We start from the raw sequence: 13,347 nt of genomic DNA, 5'->3' as shown, positions 1-13,347 counted from the left end.
ACAACACAGATTTGGCCAAGAGAAGGCTCAAAGGGTGCCGGTCCTGGGAATGGCTCCCTAGCAGCTAACTCCCTGCTGCCAGGAAGGAAAGAGGAAGAAGCAAGAAGGAAAAAAAGAGGCGTGGTGGTGGCTGGAGCTTCTAGCCACCAGGGGGCAGCAGAACCCTGTCAAAATGCCAGGCTCTTAGGTCTTCCCCCTCAGCCTTGGCAGCTTCTTACCAGTGGGGCTGAGTCTACCCGGCTCCTTGAGGGCTGGGTAGTAAGAGAGATCCTTGCAGGAGAAGAGCTAAGAGCCTGAGAGACACAGGCAGGAGACCCAGATGGTTGGCCTGTGACCCTAAATAACACGTTCTTTCTCTTTCCTAGCCAAAACTGACAACCCCGCAGCCCCCCACTGAAGGCTGACATGTTCTGCTTTGGGAAGCAGGCTCCAGGGAGAAGGTTCACTTTACCCCAGAGCGGTCCCACATGTGAGAGTGTTAACCCTAAAAGGCTAAGAGTTTCACAGGAGGAACTTGAGATGGGGTGGATATCAGGATGGCAGGCCTGTTCTAAGGAGGGCCTGAGGGAGGCCCACACCCAAGGCTGGAGAAACAGGACCTCTACACTTCCCCTCTCCCTCCAGAGCTTCATTATCCAGGGACAAGGGAGATGGTACATAGGCAAGGCCTTCCCCACTCCAAGCCCACTCTGGTGTCCCAGTGCCTGTCGTGGTAACACAGCCATATGATACACTGAGGAAAATGTGTATGTGTGCACTCAAGAAGAACCAATGAGGTACTAACAGTCTCCGCTGGGAGTGGGGTGACCCAGATCCCCAGGGAGCCCTGCCCCCCAGTGTTCTAGTGTTTATGAAGAGGTTTAGCTGGGCCCTTAACCACCTGCTGGGGAAGCCATGCCGAGCAGAAGAAAAAAAAAAAAAAAAAAAACGGCAACAGGAAGGAGCACAGGAAACACCTGTGTGTGGATGCAGGTGGCTTATTCCAGGCGGGTGGGGGTGGGGAGGGCAGACAGCCCTCCAGCACGTTGGCACAGTTCTGTGCTCCCTCTGTAACTGTGAAGAGTATAAAGGAAGAGATGGTGTGCAGTTCAGCTTTTTGGGTAGTAGGCTGGGGCAGCTGAGGGTGGAGAAAGCAAACAAGTGTAGAGCCCCAGCCAGCACGCGAAGCTGGCCACAGCTTGGGCCTGCCTCAAGAGTCCCTGTAGGAAGGTTCCAGTCCCAGAACCAGCCCTAGGAGCCCTTGGGGCCCCACAAGAGGCCCACTGGTAGGGCAGGACTGTCCACTTGCATCCAAAGTGTAGCTTGTGTGGTGGAGAAAAAAGGAAGTAAACACTGGCAGACCAGGTCCTGAGGAAGTGCAGACAGGGGTGACTGGGCCCGCACAAGCTCATAGCTCAATCTACAGGAGAGGCCGGCCTGGGCAAGAAATGTAGGAAGACAAAATATCATCCTAGTTAGGGGTCAGTTAGGACTGTCCATGAAAATGTGAGTGGCCCTACATTCCTATTCTCCAATGCTGGAAGGGAAAGGCCCCCAACTTTCTTCTATAAGGAAGGTCCTGGGGCCACAGCCTAGTATTCAGCCATAGGCAAGGGTGGGTGTGAGGGTTAGGGTGGGCATTGTGAGCACAGACAGGTACAGGTGAGCGACTGTCAAGGCCAAGACAAAAAGAGTCTTAATCCTTTGCCACATCAAGTCTACCTAGCTCAGAGCAGTGTGGATCAACTACTAAATGGCCACTCAACCCCTCTCCATCAGTGACTTGAAGTCAGGCTGGATGTTTTCCTACACTCAGGCCCATGCCCAGGTCTGTGAGATGGTAGAGGTCAGGTAGAGTCCTTGCCTTCCCTCTTGTATACCCTCCCTCCCCCAACACATGCACAGCCTCACAGGTACCTCCCACAAGTCTTCCCACAGGGCAAAGTTGCTCCCAGCACTCCTCCCCACTTCCTACCCTGCCATCACACAGGTTCAAGAAGGCACTCATTCCTGCTGCCCCAGACTCCAGACAATCAGGAGCCTGTTGTTCCAGGTGATGATACCATCAGGAGTCAAAGGCAGCCAGCTAGGGAAAGCCCGTGCCCAGCTGTCCTGTGTAACCTGTGTAAACTTCTGTGAGAGGACAGAAGGAAGTGGACCTCCAAAGCTTCTGACACCCTGAGGAGCACCCTATCAATCAAGTCCATCAACGCCACACCCATGCCTTGGCCATCATCTTTGGGGCTCTTCCCAGAAGGAAACTGATAAGCGCGGACTGCAAAAAAGGGACCAGGCTGCGGTAGTCCAGGATCTGATTTATTGTGTGGGTGGTCATTGGAGGCTCCCCTTACTCCCTTTCCTCTTGTCCTCTTCCGATCTTACCTTTCCTCCTGTCTCCCACTCTTCTTCCTCATGTATTCAAAGCTGTAAAGAACCAAAAAAGAAGAAAGAAAAAAAGGCATGTTTGTAAAGGCAAAGAAGCAGATGGGTTGGCACATGGGAGGACTGCTTCTTTGTCTCGCCCACAGAGCGGGGGTGCCTTTCTTGTGTTTGTGTGCACGGGGTGTGGGTACAATTTGCTGAACTCTAAGTATATGACATGTTCCCTCCTTTCCCTCCATACCCTACCCCCTCTCCAGATAGCCCTGGAATGTCTTATTCAGGCCATCCATCTCCCGTGGACAGAAGGCTTAACTGCTAGACCTGGCTCTTCTGGGTCCGGGTAATACAGGGGGGGAGGGTGAGCTTGGGAAGGACTCCAGGGCCTATACAAACTGCTAAGGAAGAGCAATCTATCATTTAGGAAATAAGACTATCATCAGCTTGTTTCAGAAGGTTGCAGTGGGGTGATGGCCACAGTTTGATGTCAATGGTCAAGTTTCACTTGTCTCTGAATACATGCAGGGCATATGGACCCACAAGCAGTGTTGACTTACAGAAGCTGAATAAGCAGACGAATTGCTATGCCTAACACCTACGTTTCCAGCTATTTCCTCTGAATCTCCTTACAATGTTCTCCTCCACCTCCTCTTCAAGCATCTTCTTACAAACCTCACTGCAAGGATTCCATTCTAGGCTTTTCTCCTCGTTCTTGAAACACACTCCCTGAACCACCTTATTCATTCCTATGGCTTCGATCTATATGCTGAGGCTGTATGCCAGTGATATACACAATATTCTGCTCACCTCCAGGCCCCCAAGCCAAACTGCTGACTGACTGGACATCTCCTTTGGAACAGCATGCTCAAAATCAAACTCAACATCTCAAAATCTGTTCCTCCTCCAGGGTCCTTGGGATTGCCAACTACCCAGGTACCCAAGCCACTCAACCACATCCTTGACTTTTTCCTCTGTACCCTCAACCCAGCTATCAGAATCCTCTCAATTAAATGCCCTAAATACTTCTAAATTCTGTCCACTTCTCTATATCCCCATTGATGCCACTCAGGTTCAGGACACATTTACCTCTCACCTAGACACAAAAACTGCCCCCTCACAGGCTCCCTGCCCCTAGTCTTGCCTCTCTTCTATCCATTCTCCACGGTGCAGTCAGAGTGATTCCTAAAACATAAATCCACCATTAGAAGCTCTCTGTTAGGGAAAATTCCAGACCCCCCCGCCGAAACATGGCTCACAAAGCCCTTTGAGTCTGTTCCCCTCTCCACCTCTCTTCTGCCACCTAACTTCTCACTTTGCATTGGAGCTTCGCAGAGTCGCTTACAGGGCTTGCTTGCCCCATCGTGGTACACTCTTCTCACCTCTCATCTTGCCTTGCTAATGCCTCTTCTCCTGACAGGCTTCAACCTAGACATCTCAGACTTTTACAGGAAACTGCTTCACCACGACACTCTTGTCACAGGAGCCTTCACTTCCCCTAGTATAATACTAATTACTCCCCATTGCAATTGGTCATTTACTTTTTACCCTCCAATGGGTACATCTATAAGTATTTGCTGGCTATTCTACTAGGTAACAGGCACCACCCAAGTCTGGGGGAAAAGACTGGTGTCTTAAGGAGTTTGGTCCAAGTTATTTTTGTTTTACTTGTTTTTAAACAGCTTTATGGAAATTTAGTCCACGTACCATGCAGTTCACTCATTTAAAGTACACAGTTCAATGGTTTTTAGTATATTCCCAAAGTTGTGCAGTCATCACCACAATCAATTTGAGAGCATTTTCATCAACCCCAAAAGAAACAGCACCCCTTAGCTATCAGCCCTGGGCCTTCATATACCCCGGCCCCACCTCCACTCTGAGGCAACCACTAATCTATTGTCTCTATAGATTTCCCTATATTTGATATTTCTTATGAATGAAATCAGGTTAGGTCTTTCCAAATTACCCAGTTCTAAGATTCACTTGAGAACTTCCCTGGAGGTTCAAATTCAGAGGTCTGGAGTGGGGCCAGGGAATCTGTATTTTTAAAATGTATTCCTGGCAATTCTCTGTTTAATCAGGTTGCATCTGCCTTTATAATTCCCAGCAACCAATGCCAAATACAGAATAGGTGATCAAGATTGGCTTTTGATGAATACCTCTAGAACTCGTGTCTAGTTCTCAGCTCCCTACATCCAACTCCCTAAGTGATGTCTTGGTCTTACCTCAAACAAAACCTGAAAACATTTCAAGTATGAAAGCACAGTAGGTCCAATGCAGAAAAAGCATGGGCACGCAAAAACATTCCCCACAGTCCCCCAAGAAGCACAGATTTTTAGAACACACTTTTACCACCAAGATCTCTATTAAGGAATGGAACAGAAGCCTGAGCAGGGAACAATATACAGAAAGAGAACTGTTAGACTGGTGGAGGAGGTAAGCAAGTCGAATCTACAGGGGCCGAAGGGAGCAATTAGAGAAACAAGGTTGAAGAGGTGATCAGGGGCTTGGCCACAGAGGCCTTCTGCAGTAGCTGAGGAGTTTGGAATTTACCCCCAGGGAACTGGGTAGGCATCCTTGGGCTTGAAGCAGGGGAATTTTGTGATCACATCTGTGCGTTGGAAAGGTCAATCAGAGAGTTCTATGGAGGGAGGAAGCAAGAAGTAGTGATGAGTCTAAAGCTGTGGTCAGAAAAAATGATTGGGGCCTGGGCCAGGTAGAGGCATTGGGGATGGAGAGGAGATTAGAGTGAAGAGATGTTCTGAAGGCAGATTAGACAGAATTTGATGATTGATTGGATGTTGAAGATGAGAGAATGAAGCCCAGGTTTCTGGCCTGGGCAACAGATAGATGGTGGTATCTTTCATCGAAATGGGGAGCCCTCGAGAAGCAGGTAAGGAGGAAAGTGACAAGGCTCATAAGGGTGGCCTGGGAGGCATCCAGGAGGGAGTATCCAGAAAGAAGCTGGATATAAAGATCTGGGGCAAGAGAAAGCTGTAAGCTAGAGGCAGGAACTTGGGAGTCATCTTCCTCTACTGTGAAAAGACTCATATGACTGAGTCCAGTGACCAATCTTTTCCTCCTACACCTGCAGCCCATGCTTTTTATGTGCCTCTCCATCCTTGACTCATGAAGTATAGTATGGCCTCCCCGGACTAATATAAGACAAAAAATATAAGACACTCGAGGACTAGGGATATCATTAATTTCCACTATTACCTAACCTCAATCATAGACCTGGGTCTTCAGCAATTTTTCAGGACATATTTATAGATTAAGTCATCACTCCAAATGCCTCTGTTATCTGCCTTCTAAGCGTCTGAAATTTCCATCATTAAAGCCCTTCCTTTATGTTAAGGCAGTAGTGTCAAACTTGTTTTAGGGGCAGAAACCATTTTTCTCCCTGAAAAAAATCACAATTTGGAAAAGTGGGGGGAAATGGGGAAGCAGAAAGGCCCAGAGCCTGCTGATAGACCTCCCTTCCCTTCCCCTTCCAAAGCAGCACCTGAGGTAAAGAATCATCTCCAGAGGATTGCTAGGAAAATGGAAATGTATCTGACAGAGTGAAAACCGCTGAGAAGACAATGAAAGAAGAGGACAAGAGAGGGGAGAGGGTGAGGCTGGAAGATCTGAGCACTCATTCTGGTTTTGCTAACAAGTTATTAGACAACTCTGAGTAAGTATTCATTTCTCGAGTTTGGGAAAAAACTGTGCCTGGCTCTTCAAATAAAGCCGTGAACATCAATTAAAAGGGCAGACGTGAAAAACTGTTTTGCGAAATGAGACAGATTATTAAAGGGTGAACAATGCGTGTCTGAAAAATGCAGATAAGACTTGTACAGACAATAAAAGTAACTCACTTCCCAAAATGGGATATAGGTCTAGGTCAAGTACTTTAGACTTCTGAAGGCAGTAATTTGAGCTGAGAGGTAAAAAATTAATATGGCTTTTACACGGGTCTAAAGAAAGTATACATCAATATGGAAAAAAAAAATTCCTATGGTCTGAGTAGGAGATGATGTAGAAGGGCAGGTCTTCACAATGTTAGGAGAAAGTGGTTGGCCTTGGCAGTTGACACTGAAAGCTTTCCAAATGTCTTACAAGGTTTAGCATCACTACTCTACACCCTAGTCCAATGGTATGGGATGATTTACTGTCCGTCTAATACTTTTGTGCCCTTTTATGCCCTTGATTATGACTCTTCACCTTACATGCCTTCACCTTGCTTGTTAATACCCAACTAAAACAGGATACTCCTGCAGATGATTTGCTCCTTTATGTAGGAGTCCATTTCTTCCCATTATAACAATTTTGGCATTAATTTTCTGTTGTTTTCTAACCAGTCTGACCAGTTAAACTTTGAGTTCAAGGGCAGGAAACACATCTTGGGTCATCTTTGTATCCCCAGTGTCTAGAACAGAGAGTCAACTACAAACAGTACTCAAAAAATGTTTGCTGAATTGGATTATATCTCACACATGTCCCCAATAGATAGAAGCAACAGGAGTGTTCAAATGTAACTTCAGGTCTTATCACCAAAGTGGTGATAAGTGGGCAGGAAGATTATTGCCCGCTGTTACTTAGAAAATTGACACATCTTTCCATTTGTTTATTCTCTGCTTAAAGAGCTCAAAAAAAAAATATCATATAAATGATCATGATTATTGCAAGCCTCATGGGGCAACATGTGGGAAGCAAGAAAGATCTTGGAAATAGAATTGTTCTTCCGAAAATAACATTGCAAAGTACAACTCTCCCAGAAAGAATGGCTCCCAAGTAAGAAAAGCCTAGCCAGTAACTGATTCTATTAATGAATCGAGATCATGTCTATCAGAAGGTAGATTTGAAAGTGAGGGTAGGTAACAAGAAGTATAAAAATAAAAGAATAACAATAGTTTACATTTATTGTATGATTACTGGTACCTAGGGCCATGCCAAAAGCTTTACTTGCATTTTCTCATTTTATTCTTACCACTGTGTGAAGTACAATTATCATCCTGTCTTACAGAGTAGAAACCTGCAGTTGAGTTACTAATTCACCCAAGATCACATAGCTAATAAGGAGCCGAGAAAAAACTCAAATGTTGGACAATCTGACTCCAGCATCCAGAGAGAGTGACAGTAAACATTAAGGAAAATAACTGACACCTCTTAATCTAATTAACTGCTCACCAAAGCTTTCTAGTAATGTGGCTTATCAGAACGCTCTCCAGTAGGGAGAGAACATGTCTTTTGCCAGCATGAGAGCACCAGTTCACTTGCCACTTAGTAAAATAGCACTCTGCTTACCCATTCAAGTTCCTGTGAACCTGACAAGTCCTTAAGGAAGGAATCTACTCTCAGGATACATACTATTTTTCTGATCTTATCTATGAGACTGAGGATAAGATCTTGGAATGTGGTGACTTCACCAATGCCATGTGGTAAGCTGACAGCCTTCTGCTGATAATGCCCTGAACTCTTGTAGACTACAAACCTGAGACAGTCCATGGGAAGAACACTTCCTTAAATTACAGGGTGGTTTTAAATCACAAAAGTTCTCATTGGGGAGGTAGTCTGGTATAGCACTGCAAGGAACAAACCTGTCCTTATTTTTATCATACTGTTTCTCAGGCTCTCATATTACTTTTCCCTCTAAGCTTATTTCTGTCCAGCCTGAAACATCCTATCCTTTTGGTTTGGCTTTCTGTTCCTTGGTCTTTGGAAATAATTCCATGAAGTAGGATACCACAATTTTCTTCAAGGCAAAGAAAACATTTCTTTTTTCCTTCCTAGTGATCCTCAGCATTTTCTCAACCCTGGGTAAGAGCAGCACATGGGTTCTTTGTCTTAAGAAAACAGGCTCTAAGGCCACTTGGACCCCATTCCTGGCTTCTGATGATTCAGAGGTCATAATAGTTGTAATTATAGTTGATCTAATATACAGTCATTGTTTTAGTTGCCAGAACAAAATACTACTGCTATAACAAAAAGCCACTGACTGGATGCCTTATAAACAGCAGAAATTTATTGCTCCCAGTTCTGGATGCTGAGAAGACCAAGGTCAGGGCACCAATATGGTCATGTTCTAGTGAAAGCCCTCTTCCTGGTTCATAACCAGTGCCTTCTTGCTTTATCCTCACATGGCAGAAGGGACTAGGGATCTCTATGAATCTTCTTTTAAAAGGCACTAATCACATGTATGAGGATTCCACCCTCATGATTTAAGCACCTTCCAAAGTTCTCCACTACCAGTACCATCACATCTGGCATTAGGATTTCAACATATGAACTTTGGAAGAATACAAATATTCTGACCCATAACAGTTATAAATATAATTGTAAATATAAATATAGTTGAGGATTTTTCCTATCTACATATATTGCTTTATATTTGTCCACAATAAAGTCTTAGAAGAAGGTCTACCTTACTTTTAAAGATGGTTCGAGCTAAAATGGTAGAGAAAGTGAATTATTCAGATTATTAAAAGTACTAGAAAGAAAAAAGCTAACAATTTAAGTGCAAGTCAGCTTTGTTGCTTCTAGTGTAGTTCCTAAGGCTACCAGGAACTGTTTGGGGTAGAGGGCTAAAGAAAATGCAAAATGCAAATATTCCAGAGGTATCTATTTGGTAATTTTCCTCCAAGTTTGCCTTTTCTTTATGCTGGAGCCTTAAGGTGTACATAAAAGACAAATGGGATTATTTGGTTTCTAGAAAAGGGATCACTGTAAATTTTACAAATACTTCGCACATTTCTAGAATAGTAGCTAATCACATAAGGCAAGTGCCTGAGATGAGGCATCAGAAAATTTGGGTTCTGGTGTTGAGAAACCAAATTATCCCTTTTCTTTATGTCTGTGCCCAAGCAGTTGAATGTTACTGGAGAAAAACCACACATTGGGCCAATTGGTTTAACTTTAAACTCATGATCACGAGCTTCAAATAGGTACCCAATGCTGCCAAGGCGGTCCTACAAGGAAAGCTGTCAGCTTGCTTGCTTCCCCTCTCCCCTGCATTTGCATCTATCTTCACCCTTGTTACCCTGATTATCAATCACACTGGAAGGATGCTGTTCCTATCTGAGGTCACTCCTCCCAGTTTCCTTATATCCTCCCATGGATTTCAAAATTATATAGGTCAAGTGAGCCTTCTCTCTCCTGTGTCACTCCCAATGGTACATAAACTTGCTCTAGAACCCTACCATCTTTTGAAAAATCTCCTCTCTTGACCCCATATCCTTCTAGAGTTATTCCTAAATTTCTTTGCTCCCTTCACAGCAAAGCGTGCTGTTTCTAGTTCCTCACTTTCCCATTCACTCTTCAACCCATCCTAGTCATGCCCACATCTCTGATTTACCAACACAAATCAAGCCAAGACTACAAATAATATTCTCCAGTGACATCCAAGGTGACCGATCCAAACCATGTCTCTGGCCCGAGTATATTTTTCAACAGCACTAGATACAGTTGATCACTTCCGTCCTGACACCGTCTCTGCACTTAGACTTCATAACTCAACACTGTGGATTTCCTTTTGCCTTCCTGGCTGCTCCTTTCAGTCTCCTTCTCCATTACCTTATCTTTAAATGTTGGAGTGCCTAGTATTTGGCATTGGAATTTCTCTTAACTCTTTCCTCCAAATCAGGTTATAAACTGCCAGCCCACGAGTGTGCTTTAATCAGCTCATGCAATTTGAAAAGATCCGATTTGGTTGCGAACATCTAAATAGCTGGAGAATCTCCAGATTTCTGATCACCTTTTTCAAGAAAACCAGACCTGTCAATATTGGGGCGGCATTGTCATAATGGAACAAATGGAGTGGAAGCTGTCCCCTTGACACTGGGTCCGTTTGTTATCTGTGATATCTAAGGGAGTTGAGAATACAATCCTTAGTCAGATTCCCGAAAGTACCAAAGGCTCGCCTCCTGGAGCCTCCAGAATATCCAGTCAAGTCGTTGGTCAACTTTATTGCTGGTTGGGCAGAATCCGCCGGTGCACCTTGGGGAAGGAGAGGGGCGACCACACTGTGCGCGGCTGAAGCACTCCGCCCACAGAGAATTTAACAGCTCTCAGAGCAATGACAAGTGCACATTTTAAAATACAGAATTACAGCGCGCCAAATATAGAAAGTCCTTTTGGTAAAAGACGACTGCTATGGCCGTGTAAAAGCATCAAGTCTGGTCCTCCGTTGGCCTCTCAGGGCTGAGGTGGCCTGGGCACACCAAGAAGTAGCCCTCTTACAGGGCGGAGAGAGCCCCAAAATCCGCTGGGCAAAGACAGCTCTTCTCGCTGTCACTCGCGGGAGCAGAATTGTTTCTGAGATGAGAATGCGCGGGCACCAGTAAGGCCTTTCTCGGTGGCGGGCTGCGGTGCGGCGCTCGGAGGGCGGGTCGGGCCAGAATTAGGGCGGAGACTAGGGCGGAGCCCGGTCTAAGAGCCTCTTCAGCCCCGCCGCTTTGCCCCTCGCGGCTTCCTCCAAACACCCTCCACCCACTTTACTTGTGCAGGGTGGGAGACTAAGGCAAGGCAACGAGGTAAAGCAGACTCGAGATCCTGGACCGCCCAGAGGCGGGGTCCTCCGCCCAGGAAGCCACACCCAGCGGGAACCCGGACTTCCCGGCGCCCGCAGAGCCCACGCGCGACCGGGCGAGAACGCGGGAGGGCGCGTGCGGCGTGACGTGACTTGCGGCGCGTTCCGTGACGCCATCGCGCCCGCTTTTGAAAGTTGGCGCCCGGGGCCGCCTCCCATGCTGCTCTGCGCCAACCCCTCCCCTCACCTTTCCTCCCCCGCCCTCCTCTCGTCGCCGGGCCAGCCCCCCCCCCACCCGTCCCTTCCCTTATCAGCACCCGCGGCCCCGGCAGCGCCGACGCAGGCGCACTGCACCGCGCCGCCGCCATTTTGTGTCCGAGCCTGTGGAGCGATTAAACCGTGCGCGGAGCTTCTTCTTTGGCGGCAGCGGCGGCGGCGGTAGCCGGTGCGGGTGCGCGGAGCTGGCCGGGGACGCCGGGTGGCCGGAGCGGTGGAGCGGCGTCGGAGCGAGCGCCGCGGGGGGTGTGGCGCGGAGGTAAGGGGGCCCCGGGTGGAGGAGGTTTCGCGGGCCGCCTCTAGGTGTCACGATGGGGCCGCTCCGGTCGGCGCTGGCTGTAGCCCGGCGCCAGCGCCGCCGCCGGGGGGTGTTTGTCTCCCTCTACCGTCCCTGCTGCGGCGCGGCCGCCGCCATTGCCCGTCGCCTCCACGGCCCGGCCGGCCCCCCCAACACACACCCGCCCGCTAGGCCTCCGGCAGTGGCGACAACAGAGGCCCGCGCGCCGGCGACTCCATTTTCCTTTGTCTCTGCCCTCGAGGCCGACTTCTTGGCCCGACCGATCGCCCGGCCGCAGCCCGCCCTCTGCCCCTCCCGAGGCGGGTGGCTTCAGCCGAGAGGCGATCCCCGGGCCTCGGCTTCCGCGTCCGCTTCTCTCAAGAGTCCCTACCCTTCGCCGCCGCGCGCGCAACTGGGTCTCCATGCTGTATGGGTGCCGGGCCCTCGCCAACGCCTCTCAGGCTGCCCATCCTCCAGCTCGCCCAGTCCCCGGAACCTACCCGGCCGCCCCGCGAGCCTCCTTGGCTGCTCAGCGGTCGCTCCCAGTCTGCGCGTCGCCGCCGCTGGTCTCCGTCTCCACCGAGTGGCGCAGGCGGCGCTGCTGCGAGCACAGGGACCCCAGAGCTGCCGAGAGCTCCCTCTGCAAGGCTGGCTGAGCTGCTCGCGCCTCGACGCCGCCTGAGCGGGCGGGGGGACGCGCGCTCGCTGCCCCCGCCGGGCCCCGCTGCGCCCCCAAACTCGCGTTCCGGTGCCTTGCGGGACTGGACCTGTGCGGCTCCCCACAGTGGGCGGAAAATACACGAGTTATGCGCTAAGTAGTTTTTCTGGAGCTAGGGTCGCACTCCCCTTGCAGTGTGATAGTCTGACTTTGTGCGCTAAGAGATCTCAAAGGGATCAAAACTTAATTTCGCTCTGATCTCAAGTGACGTGACAAATTCCTGAATCAGGGATTATGGGCTGGCTAAATTGAGCAGGCGACCCTTGAGTTTCCCTCGCGCTTTAAAATGTCCTGACGCTAAATTAGTACAAATACTTAGTACCTGATGATCTAGGGCTAGACGAAGGCAATTCCCTGGGATTCTGCAATCCGATCTAAACCACCAGTGGTCAGAATAAATTTATTCTTGACTCCACTGGTAATTTGCCCATACGGTGAAATCTGAGGGTTGATGTTGTAATTGAATCCTGGGTCACTAGCTGTAGTTGGTTTATTAATATCTACGCCTAATGTAACTACCCTTTAGTAGCTGACTTCCTGTAGCCCTGAGTTCAGAATTAAGTAAACATTCGCATAGTCTTCATGCCTTGAGTTTAGATCAACTAGGAAAGTTAAAGTTCCATGTACCCTCTAGGCGGCAAAAGAAGTTAAATGGGGCATGTATATTAAATTTACTTTGTTCCTAAGTCTTCTTACATCATTAAAAAGCTTTCTGTTGAATTGCTAGGGTTTTCTCTTTTTGCTCTTTCCTCAAAAATATTCTAGTACCTTCATAGAATAGTATGATGCAGCAGTGGGTTGATGTAACAAGTCGGGTTTCTTTGGAAAGGAGAAAGTCTTGATTAACTTTTTTTAGAAGAAAAATTATGTTAAGCTTATGAGGAAATTAAAACAGCCTGGTGCTAAACAAAGTTGTCCGGTCTACTGTGAAATTAATCTGTGGTATTTCACCGCAATCCACCTCATAGGATCTTTCAGCATCCCCTTTTTGAACCTTACAAAATGTTTCTTCTCCAGAATAAAACTGCATGCACTAAGTAACTAAATGTAGTAGCTTAATGCAGCGACAGGTTTGGGAGTAGAACCAAGCTTAATTGTCTAATATGTTAGTCCTTTTGTGTAATTTTTTGAATTCTTGTGGTTTTCAGTTTTACTTTTGAAATTGTAGATGGCAGGTGGCATGTTTTACTTATTAAAATAATCTCCACGCGG

The 13,347-nt window shown here is 47.8% G+C and overlaps 1 protein-coding gene and 1 long non-coding RNA gene across 4 annotated transcripts in view; one reads left to right on the top strand and one right to left on the bottom strand.

The window, feature by feature from the left end:
- Positions 1-478: 478 nt before the first annotated feature.
- On the bottom strand, positions 479-12,496 carry LOC118611353. Its single transcript, XR_004954236.1, has 2 exons — positions 11,918-12,496; positions 479-2,403 (listed from the first exon to the last, which is right to left on the bottom strand). It is a non-coding gene; the product is annotated as an uncharacterized LOC118611353 (long non-coding RNA).
- The window catches only part of CTCF (CCCTC-binding factor), a 41,260-nt gene continuing 38,996 nt past the window's right edge, over positions 11,084-13,347 (top strand). For 2 of the 3 annotated variants that reach the window (XM_036231473.1, XM_016163801.2), the window contains exon 1: positions 11,212-11,399. The gene's annotated coding sequence lies outside the window, so the exon portion shown is untranslated. Of the gene's footprint in view, positions 11,400-13,347 lie in introns of all 3 variants that reach the window. The other variant, XM_016163811.2, reaches the window with a different exon arrangement.

Source organism: Rousettus aegyptiacus, unplaced genomic scaffold, assembly GCF_014176215.1.
Source record: "Rousettus aegyptiacus isolate mRouAeg1 unplaced genomic scaffold, mRouAeg1.p scaffold_m13_p_14, whole genome shotgun sequence".
NCBI classification, from domain to species: domain Eukaryota; kingdom Metazoa; phylum Chordata; class Mammalia; order Chiroptera; family Pteropodidae; genus Rousettus; species Rousettus aegyptiacus.
This window is presented reverse-complemented; position numbering and strand designations above follow the sequence as displayed.